This window comes from Tupaia chinensis, unplaced genomic scaffold, assembly GCF_000334495.1.
Source record: "Tupaia chinensis unplaced genomic scaffold, TupChi_1.0 Scaffold000197_1, whole genome shotgun sequence".
NCBI classification, from domain to species: Eukaryota; Metazoa; Chordata; class Mammalia; order Scandentia; family Tupaiidae; genus Tupaia; species Tupaia belangeri.
The window spans coordinates 5,793,656-5,800,098 of record NW_006159672.1 but is presented as its reverse complement, the minus strand read 5'-3'; the positions used below and the strand labels follow the sequence as shown (position 1 = coordinate 5,800,098).

At 37.1% G+C, this 6,443-nt stretch overlaps 1 pseudogene; it reads left to right on the top strand.

Annotated features, from left to right (window-relative positions):
• Window positions 1–3,336: 3,336 nt before the first annotated feature.
• Window positions 3,337–4,117, top strand: LOC102480376 (ARL14 effector protein pseudogene; annotated as a pseudogene).
• Window positions 4,118–6,443: the final 2,326 nt, after the last annotated feature.

Genomic DNA, 6,443 nt, shown 5'->3' with positions numbered 1-6,443 from the left:
TAGAACTTCTACATGATCCAGCAATCCCACTCTCTGGTATCTACCCAAAGGACAGAAGAATTTTTAATTGGAAAAGTGCTTGCACATCGATATTTATTGCGGCATTATTCACAATTGTTAAGACATGCAACCAACCCAAATGCCCACGAACAGATGAATGGATTGAAAAACTGTAGCACATATACTCTATGGAATACTACTCAGCCATAAAAAGATAACAAGACCCTGGCTTTTGACAGAAAGTGGATGAATATGGAAGATATACTGCTGATTGAAGCAAGCCAGGCTATGAAGGAGAGACAGTGCATGTCTCCACCCAATATGTACCGAGTGTCCGCACTCTGTGACCGAAACTGAATGACTAAAGGATATAGGAACACAGTAAATGGTTATGAATATGAGGTATATGGTGGGAAGAGGGTGGGTGAAGGAATAGAGTCTGAGGAGGGACATTAAGGAGAAAAACAGAGAGGCATAGCATTAATGGGACAAAGAAATGCAGTATTATCTGTTGAAGATAACTTTATAGTATTATCAACTGGACTGTGGAGAAATGCACACATGTTGGAATATTTACTTTGCAACCTAAATAATGTGATGGAGTATATAAAAGAACTTGAAATAAAAAAGTATAAAATAAAATAAAAATGGGCAAAAGATTTGGAAGACCTTCTCTAAAGCAGATGTACAGATAGCAAATAAGCATATGAAAGGATATTAACATAATTAATCATAGGGGAAATGCAAACTAAAACCATATCACCACACACCTATTATAATGGCCAAAATTAGAAAGACTAATTATGCCAAGCATTGGAAAAGATGTGGGAGCATTTGGACTCTCATACGCACTGGTAGAAATGTAAAATGATATAACAGCCACTTTCAAAAATGCTTTTTCAGTTTCTTAAAAGTTAAATATACACATTCCATATGATCCAGTCTAGGTATTTACCCAAGGAAAATGAAAGCATATGCCACACAAAGACTTGTACATGAATATTCACAGCAGTTTTATTTGTAATAGTAAAAAACCTAGAAGCAATGCAAAAATTCAACCAAAGAATAGATAAGCAAACTAGGGTATTCTGAGAATATAAAAACAGCAAACTTAGTTTCTCCATTATATTCACAATACAAAATAGTTCAGTGACCTCAGAGATGTGGAGAAAACTTACACACAAGCAAGTAATCCTTCTGCAATGAACAACCAGCTAGGTGTCCTCTAATTCAATTCAATTCTGACCCTATCTACCTATAGATAGCATCAAATCCCACAGGTTGAGGGCTCAGTCCAGCAAGATTGCCCCCACTTCAGATATAAGTCACAAGCTTGAGGTTCATTTCCCTGTATTTCTGACTCATCGACTCTAACTCAAGGTTTCCACCACCCTCTTCCTGAGTTCAACTAATTTGCTAGAGTGGCCCATAGAATTCAGGAAAACACTTTTCATTTATCAGTTTTTTATAAAGAGTATTACAAATGATACAGATGAAGAAATGTGTAAGAGAAGGCATGTGGGAATGGGTGGAGTGTCCATACCCATTCTGTGCAATACTATCCTCTATAAATTGCCACATGTTCAGCTTTCTGGAAGCTCTCCAATCCCTATCCTTTTGGGATTTTATGGAAGTTTTAGTATATAGGTATGATTGATTACATTATTGGCTATTGGTGAACAGTTGAACTGTTAGCCTCTCCCCTCTCCTAAATTGAAAGTCCCATCTCTCTAATCCTTCCACTTCGGTCTTTCTGGTGACCCTCATTCTGATGCTACATAGGAGTTGCCACTCTCAGTCAGCTCATTAGCATATGAAAAGATAGTTGTCTCTGTGAAGAGTCTATGGTTTTTAGTTATATGCCAGGAGGTGAGTCAAAGACAAAATGTACATTTCATGATGTTGCAAATATAGAATATAAAACTACTCAGAAAACAAAAAATAATTAAATACTAATACACACAACAACATATTTTGATTTCAAAATAATATTGCTGAGTGAAAGAAATTAGACCTAAAAATCACTATGGTTCCATTTATTTTTTTCTTTTTTCAAATTTATTTTATTTTTATTATTCTTATTCTTTTTAAAAACATTCAATCTCTATACATCATTTGGCTTGTAAAGAGAATTTACCCAACATGAAATACATCTCAGATCAGTCCAGTTGAGAATACTATACACCTGTACGTGTTATCATCAATAGGTAATAAAACATTTGTGTCCCACAAATGTCTCGCCTCTCTATTTTTTCTCCCTAATTTCCTTCCCTTTACTCTTCCTTTCTCTCACCTTCCTTCCACACTGTTTCCAGCATCCATAACTATTTTCACTGCTTTTATGCCCTACAATCTTTCAGTCTCTACCACAGTGCAGACAGTCGTTATATATTAAGTGGAGATATACAGTATCTTTCTTTCATAGCCTGGCTTGCTTCACTCAGCAATAAATCTTCCATATTTGACCACTTTCTACCAAATGCCAGAGTCTTGTTTTTTATGACCGAATAGTATTCCATAGAGTATGTGTGACACACTTTTTCAATCCATTCATCTATTCATGGACATTTGGGTTGGTTCCAGGTCTTAACAATTGTGAATAATGCTGCAATAAACATTGATATGCAAGCACTTTTCTGACTGAGCATTCTTCTGTTCTTTGGGTAGATACCCAGGGATAGAATTTCTGGGTTATATGGTAGTTCTATTTGTAGATCTTTGAGGAATCTCCATATTGTTTTCCACAGTGACTGGACAAATTTACAATCCCACCAACAGTGTAGGAGAGTTCTACTTTCATCACAACCCTGCCAACACTTACCATTTTTTGTATTTTAATCTTTGCCATTTAGACAGGGGTTAGGTGGTATCTCATTTTTGTTTTAATCGGCATCTCTCTTATGAGAGAGAGGTATGTTGAGCATTTCCTCATATGCTTTTTGGCTGTTTATATGTCTTCCTTAGAGAGTTTTTTGCTCAGCTCATTTTCCCATCTTTAATTGGGTAAATCATTTTTTCAGGTATATATTATTCCACTTATATGTAATTCTAGAAAATATACCTTAATCTGAGTGGTAGTGTGGGAACCAGCTGGGAAGTGGGCAGCAGAGTTCAACAGGTGTGGATGGGTTCTGTCCAAACCTCAGAGAAGATGATCCTGAGCTAAGGTAGAAGAGGACCAGGGTAGGCTTTGGGAAGGAGTGAGGTGGCAGAGATTGTTCCCTAAGAGGGAGACAGCTGCGACACAGTAGTCTCTTAGGAGGCTGATCGACATATGATCTACTAAAGAGAAATCTCTAGACAGAATAAAGGAGGAAATATTTGCTAGCATCAAGAATGATGGATCCATGTTCAGTGGGAGTTCAGCTTTTTACCGCAAATGAGTGCCATAAAACCTACAATATCAACACACAGATTTTAAGACTTTGCAAGAATTATCATCAAATGATATATTTTTACGTCACTTCAAACTGGAATGACATTTTATGGGAATAATACAATTTGTTTCCATCATATAAAAATTCACATCAACAGATTTAAGGATTTGTAGAAGTTATGTTGTGACCCATTTAACATACACAAAGAACAAGTCAAAAGAATTTGCATGTAATTGCCTTAGATGATGCCACTTTTCTGAGGGCAAAATTTGGGAGACAGCATGTACCTGGTTGGAAACTTAGTCCAAAATGTACACAAATAATCAACAGAAGTGTGAATGTTGATTCTGAAGACGACTAGAGAAGAAAACCTGAATCAGATGGAAGAACTGCTAAAGCTTTGAGGTCATTATAGTTTACAAACCCAGGAAAGCAAACTGAATTTGCTCCAGAAAACTGGTAAAAGAGATAAAAGAAGACTTACAAAAAATGCAACTGCTGGTTCAGACAGACAAGATTCCAGCAAAAAGCAAGGTCTATGATAGCCAGGGCCTCCTGATTTTTTAGTGGGATGGACCGCTGAGACTGCCTCGATGAAGATTGCTTAGGCTTGTTTCTACGCTTGTTCTGCTAGTGGTTTCATCAAATGTAGACCCGAATGCCACTGTGACCACAAGTGGCTGTATGAGCAAATTGAAATAGAAGGAGGAGAAATAATTCACAATAAATATGCTAGATAATTTGTGGCATCAAACTATGGGGTCTTTAAAGGACCTCTCTTTAGTTCTAAAATTCTGTTACTGTAATATATTTACATTTTAAGCTTGAAAACCACCTCAAATGCACTTAATAGGCTGTCATCATGCACTTTGAATGCTTTAAGATTTATTATTTGATTCAAATTTAGATGAGCTGTTTCTCAACAGTCAGATTTAAGTTTCTCTGGGTCAATGTAACATGTAGAGTATAGGCAGTCCTTGATTTGCACATTCTTACAGGCAAAAAATTCATTGACCATCATTTAGTTACATAATATTTCATCTCCTGAGGCCCAGCAGATGGCGTAGTGGCTACATCGCTGGGCTCCCATATGGCACACTGTTTCATGTTCTGGACCAGTGGCTTGAAACTCAAGCTGTGCACGCGTGCCAGTGTGCCCAAGATCCCAGGAGGAAAATGGAGAAGGGACTGTATCATGGCCATCCCCCAAAGGGGTGATTTCTCACTTTCCCTCTCATTGTCTCTCTCGCCTGCCAGAGGCCAAAACCTAAGGCAAAAACCTCTTTTAAAAAAAAAAGTTTCATCTCAGGATAGCTCGAATTTCAGTTACCACAGTATATTACCCATGAGTAATTACATAAAATATAAACTCTTCTATTGGTCCCTCTTCTACCACTTACTATGTGAATACAGTAAGAGATGTGCTACACAATTACTGACCCATCACGTCCTTTCTTTCAAATTCTGCTGGCGGTTGGACCCTGTACATCTGACTCGCAGCAAAATGTGTAGTCGTGTAGTCTCTTTGACATCTACGTGATATTTTTCAGAAGCGGATAATTGAAAGAATTGGCCAACAAAGATGAATGTGAAACAAAGAACTGAAAAAAATAACACTGGTATTGAAATTTGAATCAAACATATACAGAGTTGTAGAAGAGATGATTGATCATGGGAATGTTGATACTGCTGCTCTTCTAGAGCCTCTAGGTCTGCATCCAGAGGAACTCAATGAAGGCAAACTCAGCAGCAGAAGTGAAGAAAGTGGTTGTGATGAAAAGAATGGGTATGTCCTGAAGCAAGCCAAAAACACTTTAGAGGATATTGCATGTGAATACAGGATGCACTTTTAAAACACAAAAAGTAAAATAGTGGAAGTTGATCCAAACTTAAGACAATTTGCCATGGTACAGAAAAGATGCTTACTCAGTGTCATAAGTTATTTGATGCCCCCCTCCCCCGAAAAGTGATGCTTAGTAAGAATTTATTTTAAAAAGGAAAAATGAATATCTAAAGGAAAAGACAGACGAGGGTCAGCAGGTGGCATAGTAGTTGAGGCACTGGACTCCCACATGGTTGATTGTGGTTCGAGTCCTGATGTGGCAGCTTAAAACTCATGCCAGTGCATGTGTGTGTTTGCCCAAGATCCTGCGAGGAGAATGGAGGAGAGGAGATTATGGTGTGGCCATACTCCCTGGGGGGGTGATTTCTCACTTTCTATCTCATTGTGTCTGTCTGTCTCTCTGGTGTGAACATACAACCAATAGCAAAAAACTCTCTAAATAAATAAATAAATAGGAAAAGACAGAAAATAAAACTGTTAGTTACATAGAATGAGCTTAATAATGCAAAGAAACAAGAAAAAAAATTAAAAGGTATATATTTGAAAAATGTTTTTTAAGAATTATTTATTTCATTTTATTTTACTTATTCATTCATGTATTTAATTTGACTAGAGAGAGACACTGAGAGAGAGAGAGGGAAAGTGAGAAACCAAGCCACCAGGTCTGAGACTCGAACCATGGTTGAGCATGTCAGAGTGTCCTGTACCTTAGCTACCATGCCACCTGCTGGTCCCTGTATTTGAAAATTTTAATAATGTATCTTGTAGATATTGGAGAAATAAACTTTTTACCCTTTTTTCTTTTCCAAATTAAAAAAATTTTCCATAATGTAAATGTAATAGTTGTGTAAAAGAAAAAAAATTAAACTATTTCAAAAACTTGTCTGATGACATCTTTAAAACTCAGGATACCCACTGTCACACCAGTGCCCAGAAAAGATCCCTGGTAAGTGGGTTGATCCAGGCTGCCTGGGGATTCCATGTACTGGGAGGAAACAATATGCCTGGTATGTAGACAGAAGTTGGGAATCTAGTGCCTATTCTTTTGAACCCATTGTCAGTCAAAGGAAAAAAAAAAAACATCATTTCTTTCTTTGAATTTTCATGGCACTCACTGTGAAGAGATCATTAGCATGAGGCTTTGGGGGGAATCTTTTAAAAGTCATGAGACCTAAGCGCTTTTTTTTTTTTTTTTTTTTTTTTTTTGGGGAGTTTTTTTGTTG